Source organism: Crocodylus porosus, unplaced genomic scaffold (genome assembly GCF_001723895.1).
Source record: "Crocodylus porosus isolate Cpor-Errol unplaced genomic scaffold, CroPor_comp1, whole genome shotgun sequence".
Classification (NCBI taxonomy): domain Eukaryota; kingdom Metazoa; phylum Chordata; order Crocodylia; family Crocodylidae; genus Crocodylus; species Crocodylus porosus.
Window position 1 is genome coordinate 2,673,761 of NW_017728906.1, and position 12,779 is coordinate 2,686,539.

The 12,779-nt window shown below is 41.8% G+C and overlaps 1 long non-coding RNA gene across 1 annotated transcript; it reads right to left on the reverse strand.

The window, feature by feature from the left end:
• Positions 1–1,718: 1,718 nt before the first annotated feature.
• On the reverse strand, positions 1,719–11,809 carry LOC109305606. The gene is made up of 3 exons (XR_002099649.1): positions 11,607–11,809; positions 8,493–8,498; positions 1,719–2,396 (listed from the first exon to the last, which is right to left on the reverse strand). It is a non-coding gene; the product is annotated as an uncharacterized LOC109305606 (long non-coding RNA).
• Positions 11,810–12,779: the final 970 nt, after the last annotated feature.

Here is a 12,779-nt window from a genome sequence, read left to right on the forward strand (position 1 = left end):
AACAGTGGGGGTCAACTTGTCCGTATAAAACACACTTCCCCCCATACAGGGGTGAGTGGATGAGAATAAGATGGGATTCAGTACTGACAAGTGCAGGGTACTGGACCTAGGGAGAAAGAACCAGCAGCATACCTACAGCCTGGGAAACTCCCTTCTCGTCAGGGCAGAGGCAGAAAAGGATCTTGGAGTCATTACTGACTCCAAGATGAACATGGGCTGCCAATGTGGGGACACAGTCAGGAAGGCTAACCGTACCTTGTCATGCATCCACAGATGCATCACGAGCAGGTCCAAGGAGGTGATCCTCCCCCTCTATATGACATTGGTCAGGCTGCAGTTGAACTACTGCATCCAGTTCTGGGCACTGCACTTCAGGAGGGATGTGGACAACATCGAGAGGGTCCAGAGGAGGGCTACTCGCATGATCAGTGGGCAGCAGGGCAGGCCCTATGAGGAGAGGCTACGAGACCTGAACCTTTTCAGCCGCCACAAGAGAAAGCTGAGAGGGGATCTGGTGGCCATCTATAAACTGGCCAAGGGAGACAAGCAGGCAATGGGAGAGTCCCTGTTCCCCCAAGCACTACTAGGAGTAACAAGGAATAATGGCCATAAGTTGATGGAGAGTAGATTCAGACCACATATCAGGAGGCACTACTTCACAGTCAGGGCAGCTAGGATCTGGAACCAACTTCCAAGGGAAGTGGTAGTGGCTCCTACCCTGGGGGTCTTCAAAAGGAGGCTAGATAGACACCTTGCCAGGGTCGTTTGACCCAGCATTCTTTCATGCCCATGGCAGGGGGTCAGACTTGTTGATCTGCTCAGGTCCCTTCTGACCCTACCAACTATGAAACTATAATATGCAACCCAATGTGTGTGGGTATTACATAAGTATATAGACAACAGTCTCCAAAACCTACCCTTCGGCAGAGTACTGTACCTAACAGATGAGTAACTTGGTTTTGCAGTTCCTACAGTGAAATGTCCAGGATTCCAAATCTGTTTGGAAAATCAAAGGTTTACTGAAAGCTTCCCTATATCTTGAAAGACTTCTTCAAACTTTTCTTTGATACCCTGTCCCTCCAATCCCTTCTTGTTTGAGAATGGGGTTTGACTTAATTCCCCTAACGAGTACTTACTTGCTTGATAACTAACCCCTCCTGGTGGTTTACCCATATGCTGAATTTATGTATCCTTTTATTATGATACTTACCACTTTAAATGATAATTGTATGCCTTTAATTCTTATTGCTTGTGGTTTTTCTCTTAGCACAGTTAAAACTTTCTGATACCACATTGGCATGTGCACTTGTCTGTCATAAAATTAATAGCAGATTTTCTTTCAAGAGTATTGCCAAATTGTTTTGCTAAAAAGAACGTGTGTAATATATGGTATTGTTCTCACTCCTTTTCTCTGTGCTATACACATTTCCCTAGCAGTGGTGATGCATATGAGGTGCATGGGGGTGCATGTGCACCCCCTGAGAGCGCCAGTGCACCCCCTGACTGACTGCTCGCTGCTTAGGCAATGGGAGCAGGTGGGAGTGCTGGTGCCACCCCTGAAAGTACTGGCCGATTGCTGCAGCCATTCCCAGAAGCAGCCAGATCACCCCAGCCACTCCCAGAATGGTCACAGCCACTCCCGGAAGTAGCTGCAGCAGTCGGCCTCAGCGATCTGCCATCACGGGATTGGCCACGGGGGGATTCCCTCTCAGTTGGCAGGGTCAGTTTCGGGGGGGCATGTGCCCCCCTGACTAAGGTGGCGCCAGTCACCCATGTTCCCTAGTGATGGCAAACCTCACACATGTTGTGTAACCAGCAGCATGTATTTTGTCTTAATAAATGTTCTTGGTTTGGCTTGTTTGCTTCTGTATGCAGATCGATTTGTTGCTTTTTTTGCCTTTATGGGCTTTCCGTGACTTCATGCTTCAGGTCATTTCTTGTACTGTTTTGATTCCTTTTAGTTCTCTATAAAGTTAAAACTAGACTGTGTAACTTCCCTTAAATTTAACCTCTAATTCCAGTTGCTTTTGTCAAGATTTAATTCTAGAATTCAGTGTCTATGCCTGCAATTTCCACAGAGGCAATATACTTTCTTATTGGGGCCTGGTTAGCTTCCCCAAAATTGAAAGAATGCTTGAGGAAGTGGGTGGTGGTAGACTACACTGAGCATGCTTGACAGCTGCAGTCTTTTCCCGGCCATTAGCCAAGCAAGTTTGGCTTGCAAATCACAAAACAAAAGTTTCAAAGACAGCACCAGTTTCAGGTTTGGTCCTGACTACTCAATTTCTTCAACATCCTACTATATCTCTCATACCGTATACAACTTAAATTATGATATAGACAAGTGAGTGGTTCCTTTTCTAGTTGAGGTAGTCTTTAAATGGGGATTCTTGGCTCTATAAGAAAAGTAAAATCATTTAAGAACTTTTCATGAACACCTTCTAGGTAGGTTTCTGAAAAGAAATATTGAGACATAATTTAAAACAAAATCTTGGCGTCAAATACTTTGTTGTGTTCTTCCACATGTTTGTCGAGGCAAGAGCATAGACTAAATTTTAGACTATACTCAGAGACTTCTGCACCAAAATAAGGTGTTAGAATAAACAAGACACTCAGGCTAAAAAGAAAACTGGTTAATTTGCAGCAGTATTGCAAATCAAGTAGTAGAATCCCAATAGCTACTAATAGTTTTAAAATAAAATAAGACAACTATGTACTGAAGCAGATAAAGACCCTGTAAATCGATTAAAAATGTGAGGAAATCTCAACTACCATGCATGAATGTAGAACTAGAAGTCACTGGGCTGTGATACATTTGGGTAGTAACCTGTGGAGTGGAATACATGCTTAGAGGGTTAAAAATTGCCACTCACCCATCTGAAATACGCTGATGTCTAAGAAATGTTCTGCTGAGAAGCAAAGTAATTATTATATCTAAAATTGAAAGGTTTCGTTTTTTAAACTCTTTTAGGTATTTTCTGGACATCATTTGAGCTTGTTTGGTTCTGAATGAATCAGCCATATTTTCGTGATGCTCAATTTTATAATCTAATCTAATACTGCTGGATTTCCTTGTGAGAAAATATATTTAAAAAGATTCCATAAGGGCACTGAGTATTGATTCTGGGCAGGACCTAGCTGTAAATCTTGATTTTTACTTGCTGTAATGAAATTGACAGAATACATGTTAATCATAGAAATGTCTGACCTTTTTCACCTAATCCTGGAGGAAAAAAGTCAATTGTCTTCTGGGCTTGAATTTTTAGGCTTGCTTAACATGCAGCCATAGATAATTTAAAATATTATTTGTTACTAAACTAGATTAGGTTTTTAGTACTTGTACAGTCTCATGCTCTCACCTTAAACCAATATGAACCTGAAGGGAAGGCTGTTAAAGGTTAATTACTTTGATTACACCTCATAGTATACCTTCACATCTTTGCAAGCAACAGAGGCAAAAAAGGAAGGGTATATCCTGGAATAGGCATGCTGGTTGTTAAGCAGTATATTGGTTATTTCTGGCAGTAAACAAGTATGTGTGTGGTAATTGTAGACCAGTAAATCTAACCCTGATACCCTGAAAGATTATGAAGCACAGGGAGGAGATAGCAATAGATGTGATATGTTTCTATTTTGGCAGTGCCTTCAAAAATGCCTTTTATAACATTCTTGTTGGTGAGCAAATGTGGTGCTGTATAAATGAAACTGCTATAAAGTGACAGAGCATGATATTCAACCACTCTACAAAGAGTATTTATCAGTGGCTTGACTTCTGGCCAGGAGAAGATATTAAGTGGTGTTCCCTGAGGATCTGTCCTAGATCTGGTACTGTTCAGTATTTTCCATAATGATTTCTGGAGTGGGATGAGTGTATACCACGCAAATTTGAAGATGAGGCCAACCTTGCTGGAGCTGCGGAAAATCTGGAGGATAGAATCGAGATATAAAATTACCATGGTAATTACTAGAACAAAATTCAATGAGTGCAAAGTCTTGCAGTTAGGACAATAGTTGCATGTATAACTACACCTTGGGTAGTGACTGACTAGATGATACAGACGGTTCTCGACTTACAACATTTTGAGTTACAACATTTTGCACTTACAACGTTTATAAATTGACACCCTGTTTCAACTTTATTACATCAGTTTTGACTTTACAACACTTGATCCGATGCAACACCACACCAGTGAACAAGTTCACTGTGTTGCTCACTTCCCTGGAAAGCATCTGTTCAAAGTTCCTTGGACTCTTTCTTTAAGAAAGCAGCCAAGACTCCAGAAAAACCTGCAGCCAAGACTCCTGAGAAGACTCCAGCCAAGAACCCTTCCAAAAGTTCAACCAAGAGCCCTTCAAAAAGTCCACCAAAGTCACCTCAAAGAAGTCTTTCCACATCAATATGATTGCTATTTACAATATGAATACATTAATGTAGCTGTATTACTCATTTATAATTGATCGAGTACAAAATTCTGGGGTATTTTTTGGTAAAAACAGGGTATTGGGCCTTGGTTCAGGAACCAATCCCCCATTTATAACATTATTTCTTATGAGAAAATTGGTTCCAAGTTACAACGTTTAGACTTAAGACACAGTTTTCAGGAGGTTACAGTGGAACATCAGTTGAATGAGTCAACAGTATGTTATTGTTATAAAAAAGCAAAAGCATACTGTGTTTTATTAACAGAATGAAGGGTAGTTTTATAAAAGGAATGTGATAGAATATTCTGTGTGACTATAGAGGACAAGGCAGGAAATACAGGCCTTTAACTGGAACTAGGTTGCTTTAGGTTGATTTTCAGAAGAACCTTTTAACTATGAGGGCTGTGAAGTACTGGAGCAGGTGACCTAGGGAAGTGGCAGAATCTCTATCCGTGGAAGCTTTTAGGATTATGTTAGCTCATACTTGGATGAGAGTGTTTTAGATGGGGTGATCCTGCCTTGAGTGAGAGTTGGACTAGATGACATCTTGATGTTTCCTAAAGCCCTGTTTTTTTAAAAATAATTTTCTAAGAAAACTGTTTAAAATCTTATGACTAATATCAACTTTGATATATTTTCAGGAAGTCATCTAGGAAGGAAGACTACTGGGTGGCAATGGTGTAATAGCAGTGAGATCGGTTTGATTGCAGAATAATTTTATAGGGGAAACAAAAGATAGGATCTATTCCAGTTAAGAGATACAGAGGTAAGAAACTAAGTAAAGATATGTGTGATGATGTCTTAGTATGTGTCCCCTTAATTACTGTTTGACAAGCTTATTATGTGTATTCACGTTCCCATATTGTTAATCACAGTTTTACTTTTCCCTTCTTCATGCTCATTTTTATTATTCCTTCAGCTTAATAATTTCTTAATACTATAAGATGTCAGTCAAATATAACTACCAAGCTGCTTCTGCCTCAGTTGTCCATTCTTACTGATTCTAAGAAACTAGCCCTGTTATAAAAACTTAATATTGCCAACTTCTAAGGTCACTTAGACAGCTGAATACTCAAAGCATCTAATTTTATCTTCAGCTCTCCCATAAATTCCTAGAGGTATACTGATACAATTGGAAGAGTGCTTGCTCAGTATTCAGCACTGAGTCTATTAAGAGAGGATGTATTCATTTACAAAGCTAAGATGAATACATGAAAATAAATGTAAACGTTAGTTAACAACCAGTTCTAATATGCAGCTTCTAACCTGGCTCTTTTCTGGAAGGTAAATAATTTGGGAAAGTGTTTGGTTTAGACTGATGTGGAAAGACTGGTACAAATTTGCTGTGGGGTGGAGTGAAATGCAAACCTTTGATTAAGGCAGTAGATTTTCATTAAGGTTGTTTTTCAGACACTTGGGCCAAATTGTATTCTGCTTCATGAGCATCTAAGTGGACTTGGTGCCCAAGTGCAAGTCTATTTTACCTTATTCAACTCCATGAAAATCCATTGCTGCATCTACTTCTGTAATGCACCATAACCTTAACCTTAATGTTGAGTTACAAGACCAGTGAGAAGGAGGGGGACCCACCTTTTGCATTAACTGTTTTTAGGAACTCTGGCAGGGTAGAATAGAATTGAACTTATGTGCCTGTGAGCTGGAATAGAAACTGGCACTTAGTGCTTTCAACCTTTATGGATGGCTTAGTGTTGCAATGAAAATCTGAGCCCCAACAAAAAGCTCCAGTCCAGTGCTTAAAGAAGAAAAGAATCTACAGAAATGGCCTAATCTCCCCAGATTTGCTAAACAGGCAGATTGCATAGCTGCAGAACCCCCTTCTCTGCCTTGCTGAAGTTTTGGTTTGGCATTGGTCTCCAGCACTGAATTTAAATTCATGCATTCACATGATACTAGGTTATGTGTTGGGGGAGATGAGGAAGCGGCAGGAAAAGAAGCCATAGCTGCAGTTAGCTATAAAGTGTTAAGGTGCTGCCCTGGAGCATGAGTTAAATACTAACAATGCCCAGTGCTCCATAGACACTGGCCACTAGTGGACATAAAATGTTTCAAGAGGAGCTAAAATTAATCTATTTGGGGTGAGTAGCCCAAAATACCAGATGATCGTTGTTTATCAAATGGTCAGTTGAGAAGTAAAGAAGTGCTGACGGGCACAATTTTGGATTTTCAGTCAAAATTTTTCATTTAAAAAAATGAGAGTGGTATCAAAGGAAAAATTTCACATGATACATGAGACTTGACTTCATCTGGGTTGTTAACTACCCAGCACTTGATGAGACATCCTGTACCAACTGATGTTGTCAAGCAGAGTTTAATGGGAAATCTAAGAGGAGCTAAAAATAGTACCCTTACAATATTGCAGGAGGGGTAAAAGGTTGACATATCTGACTGTCTTTTTTCCTTGAACTCCTGTAACTAGTCCATGAATGTATTTCCCAACATGAAACTAAAGTAGGCTTCTAATAGAAAAATCATAACAATGGAGAAAGTATTGAAAATGCATTAACATGTTCAAATGAACAAGTTCATGTGTGCATTGTAAGTTCTAGATTAACACTATGTCAAATAACTGCAAACCACTAAAAGCTAGCAATAGTGAGGGCTAAAAATATGAGCAGGTAACTAATTTCCACTTATATCTTCTGCTAGTCTTCTTAGTGGTCAAGAACTTGTCCTAGGTTCTCTTTACAGTTTGTTTTAACTCTGGCTATCAGGTAGGCATAGCCTGTGATGGAGCAGTGTTTGGTTGGGATACTTGACTAAAGGTTCAAGCCTCACTACACAGGACATTTACTGTGGAGTTGCCTAATAAGATCCACAGTAAACATCTTAGTATCTACACATGCAGACCAATTAGTCTGCAGGAAACTAATAAACTCCACAGCAGGTTAATACTTGTAAATACAAGTACTATCCTGCTGCTGAGTTTTGTCATGTGCAGTAATGCACGTGTAGACTCTGAACCAGCTGGCTGGGGCATGCAGGTGCTTCAGTGCAGGGCCCCACTAACCCCACACTACAGCACCCTTGTGCCCCAGCCAGCCCCTCTGCAGCATGCTGGGCCAGGAAGGAGCAGTTCTGGGCTGGCAGGTTGATCCCCTGGGGCCGCCTGCAAGCCGAGGCTGGTCCAGCCTGGCTCAGTGTGCCATGGTCCTGGGTGCACATGTAAATGCAGTGCCTGGGAACAATCAACTCTCACGTAAACTGCACCAGAGTTTGTTGTTATGCCTTAACATGCATGTGTAGATGCAGCCACAGACCTCTTCAGGTTATTATAATCTACAAATTTGGATGCCATTACTTTTTACTGTTCAGTTTATATACCACAAAAGCTCTGTTATCTGGCACCCATGGGGAATAGGGGGTGCTGGATAACCAAATATGCTGGTTACCTGAGATATGCTGCGTCTGGTGCATCAGTGTGCTGGGGGACAGGGAGGGGAGCCTCGCACAGGCTGCTTTGCCCCAGGCTGCGGCCTGAAGTGGGACTCAGCGAAACTGGAAGTCCCACTTCTGGTTTCACTTTTGCTGCATTGATCATGCTGGTTAATAGAGCATGCTGGTTAATGAAGTTCCGGATAATGCAGCTTTTACTGTATTAAAGTATGGGAACACAGTTAACCAGTGTCTTTGACCCATAAATAATGAACCACTAGAACACCAGAACTTCATAGGTCCAATCAACTTTTTGAGGAGTAAGTGGTCAGAACTAGTACGCTTTTGTATGCTTCTTATGTGGTTAAAGCACAAGACAACCGCATTTGTTTGACTCTTTGGTGGAGGGTCATGATTGGTATTAATTTGTGTGCCACCTACAGCTTTCAAAGCTGTAAGCATCTCTCAATTTTGTTATAATTTTGCAGGTGTCTTTCATATCTTTTAATCCTATGTGAATGATTGAGTAAAGAAAATAGCACTTATCTGGTGCATGGGGGGTGTACTTATTCCTTGATATGGCATAGCATGCTTTGTAACAAAGCAACTTAAGGTTTAACAGTTAAATACCTGAATCCTTAATGGACCCAGGATTTTGGTCTGGGATAAGCAGACACAAGTCACTTGAATGCAATACAGTTGCACTGCCTTGAAGCATTTGAAAGTAATTTCTTTGTTTTCTAACCTGTGTCATGAGAAATGTGATGAAGGTGAAATGCATAACAAAGTGAAAGAAAAAATAATGTCATCTAGCATGCACCAGGATGCAGATAACAGGTACTTGCAACTAGATGACTAAATGATACTTGAATTTTCAGGGTATTTTCACTTCCTCTTTCTGGCCAACTGTGTACTAGTCAGTGCATAGCTCTTCAAAAAGCCTAATTGTCCTGAGAGGCTCAGTTTTAATTAATGTTTACTGAAATATGATAATGGTTCAATTTATCAGCTAACATGGGTTGGCTTTGTGGAATAACTCAGATACAGCATCATGAAATTTGAACTGGAGAGCCATTTGCTGGTATGCAAGTCATTATTGCCTTTCATTCTGTTTTCAAGAGGACAGTTGAGTGAGAGTTTTGTTTTCACTGCAACTCTAGGCCTGCCAATTCTTCATACCTAATTAATTAATTAATAATCCTGAGCTTGCTTTTTTTTAACTGTATAGAATTATACAAGGAATTCTTAAGTTCAATGGAAAACTTGAATGGTCTTTACCTATCTGTTACACACATGGCAGGAGCAAGTTGTGATTTATTGTCAAAAAAAGAAATTGTAAGCCCTTCTACATGTCATGCATTGCCTAGATACGTCACAAAATAGTGACAAAATTGCCATTTCATTAGCTTAGTGAAAATACACATTGATGTATTTTTATCATGGTAGATTTTGATTTATCATGGTAAATTAAGCCACTTCTGACATGTTTTATTTTTGCATGGCCAATTGTTCCAGCAAGATTATTTTTAGCGTGGTAGTTTTGCAATGTGTGTCCTCGCACACAGGCAAAACCTCCATTTTCTCTGTTCTGCAACAGGTGCCGCTTGGGTTCACTCAGAAATCCATGCAGTTTTTGATGCAATGTGGCCACTTCACACCAGGTGGAAATGATGCAATTTTTATGGGTCAGGCAATTCAAGATTCAGGTTAATTAAAAATACTTTTTGTTGGACTGAAACTTTTCCACTCTCTTTAACCATATGCCAATTCAGGGGTCCCTGGGTTCCCCTCCAAGCTGCAGGTGAGGATTGACCAAGCCAGTTTCTCATGTTGCCACAAAACAAACACCCCACCTTTGTCGCCCTGGTTCCTGAGGTCCCCCTAGCATGCACCCCAGCTTTCTTGGGCCATGGCGATCACTGCAAGCATAGAAAGACACTTTATTCAGCAGCCAAAAAATTCTTTTGGACTTTGAATTAGGTGCTTCTGTGCCCACCTCAACAGTTTTCCTAGTGATGCAAGGCAAAGGTAATCACTCTGAGGGATATACCCTGCCAAGGTTGGCTACCATAACCATTTGCAAGCCAGCCTTTCATGGTTCCTGAAAGAAACACCCAACCTTTGTTCCCTTGGTCCCTGAGGTCCCTCTAGCATCCAGTCCAGCTTTCTCTGGACAGCATCCACCCCAGGGCTGGCTACCAAACCACTGATAAGCCTGTTCCTCAGGTCTTTCTTGCCTCCTTCCTACCCCCACCTTTTTGACGGCACTGGCCATGCACACTTTGCACCCCTCAGCACTGCCAAGGGGTAACCAAGTGTCTTTGGACAATGAATGGAACTGAGTTTAAAAGAGTTTAAATTTACTCTTAAACTGAGTTTAAATTTATACTTTTCCTTGTTTGCAGGTAAACAGTTCTGCACACTTTAAGAAGTCCTTTGGTGAACTGAATTTGAGTGAAAGTTTCACAATGACCACTAAAACAGTTAAACCAACAGTAAGAGTGTTAATAACAGATAGGCAATTAACCATAAATTGCTTGATTCCTACCCCTCCCCCCACCCACTAAAATGTCATGTTAAAGAGACATGAAAGATAGAAGGCTAATCTGATTTCATAAGATGAGGAGAGAGCAAACGAAGCAGCATTGCCTCACACCTGCACCACCACAGGAAAAACTGCAGAATCCCATCAATCCTCTTTTGCCATATATACCTTAGTAATGAAAATGGAGAAAGGTACATGTATTGACCACATAGTAATAAAAGTTAATAAGAAGTTTGAGAACTATTAAAAAGCATGAGCACTGATGACTGTTGGTGGACTGAAAAATTTGTTCAGACATCACTCAGCTTTGGGTACACTCATGCTTTAAGCATGAGAACCAGGTGTCCTCTCCACCTTGGGGTGGGGAGAGGAGGGGATGGTCTATATTCTCCTCCCCTTCATCCCTGAAGTGTAACGGCACTCTCTTCTTGAGGACAGAGGAGGCATTGGCTGTCTTTTGGAACAAAATCCACCGTGGGTTGGGCTGGCTTATTCTCAGTGTTGTCAACATCAAGGAGTCTAAAAAGTTCCTGTCTAAACCTTGTCTCCTTACACCCTCTACGATCAACATTCTTTTGGAAATTCTTAACAAATTCTAAGAATTCCTTAGTGCTTCTCTCAGTACTATTGGAATTGGCTTCCTCCTGCCTCAGTTGCCTAACAAAGATGTCCCTAATGTCATCTGCCATTCAGTCTGTGCTTGTAGATCTGATTTAGCATGATTGAACCAGTAGCTCAAAAATGTTTTCCTTTGTTCTTTGTTGCCTTTGTCTATAATTAGATTGATGCTCAGCATTGTTAATTGCTGTTGAGGATCTAGGAACCACAGCTACAGTACTAGTGTTAGCTATAGAAAAGAGAAAAATAAAGGTCTCATGAGGGGTTAGTTTATTTTAAAATACTTTTAAAAGCCTCCTATGCAAGCTTTACGAACTGGATCCCCACCCCCACTCACCCGTGTTATCGGGGTCTCCCCTCCAAAGTATTCTAAATCATTCCAACATTTACTCCTTGTCACTGGGTTGTACCAGTTCCCCTGTCCCTCCCCCTGGGAATTACACCTACCTTCTACCCCCAAGTGCTTTTAACTTTCACTCACCCACCAGCATAGAACTGTGCAGGGCATAACTAACATTTGGTTGATGCAAGCAGTCTCCCCTTACCCGGCAGACTAAAAAAGTGCAACACCCAAATCTTTAAATCCAATGTGTCCTACCATTGCCATAACTTACAAGTCATAGGTCACGAGGCTTGTGGTGTCTTCTGCATAGAATATTGTTCTCTCTTGGGAAACTTAAGCCTCCTGCAACAGAATATTGGTGGAGTCAGAGCCCTCATCTTCCTCATCAACAGAGTTGGTTGTCAGCCCCTCCGACTGATCATTAGGGCTGTGTGAAATTTTGCTGGGTGTTTCACTTCAATACTGGTTTGACTCACTTCGAGCTTGAAATGGTGAAATCAAAACAAAACAAAAGGCTTCAAAACAGCCTTGAAACGAAATGAGGACACTTGAAATGTTTCAAGTTTCGAAGTTGGGCTTGCTTGTAGGGAAACAGAAACTAAGAAGAGGGAGGGGGAAGACTGGGGAAGGACTGCTCTGATACTGACATGTGCAGCTGGTCAGTGACTATGATGCTTCCCTGAGGTCTCTTCCAATCTCAGTGCTCTTGGGGAGGGATGGAAAAACAGCATAAAAAGCTGCATTGTTTGAACTGAGCTTTCTCTGTGCCTTGGGGTCAGTTACTAAGTTGCGTCTTCCAGCAGCTCAGTAGCATTAGAGAAAGACTATCACTTCCTACTTGCTAGCAGGGGTGATGCATAGGGGGTGCATGTGGGTGCATGCTTACCTCCTGAGCGTGGCGGTACACCCCACCAAAAAGGCACTGCTGACACTGTCAGTGGTGCCTGCAGGTGATTGCTGCTTACCACCTCACTGCTGACACCACCAGTGGAGCCTGTGGGGAGTCCCTGATTACCGCTGGCCACTGCTGATGCTGCCAGTGGTGCATGTGGGTGGTCACCAACCCCTGGACAGTGCTCGCCACCCCTACCTGCTGCCAACAGTACCGGCAGCATCTGCGGGAGCTCCGCATTTACTGCCGCTGGGCTCCCACTGCTACCACCATGCTCTCACCACTGCCAGCACAGTAATAAATACAGACATACAATTATCTACATATATTACATATTACACAAATACCTTACATTACAGAAGAGCACACAGATTTACCAGCACACCAAACACACTATGAAACACATTATGAAGTGTGCTGGAAGGGCAGCTGGAAAGCCTTCAGGGAGGGGCAGAAGAGGGGGTAGAGGGAGAGCTGTAAGTCCCCTGCCCAAATGGGACTCAGCCTCTTTCCTACAACAAACAGGCATGAGGCCTCCAGTTCTACTGGCAGCAAGGAGAGGGGAG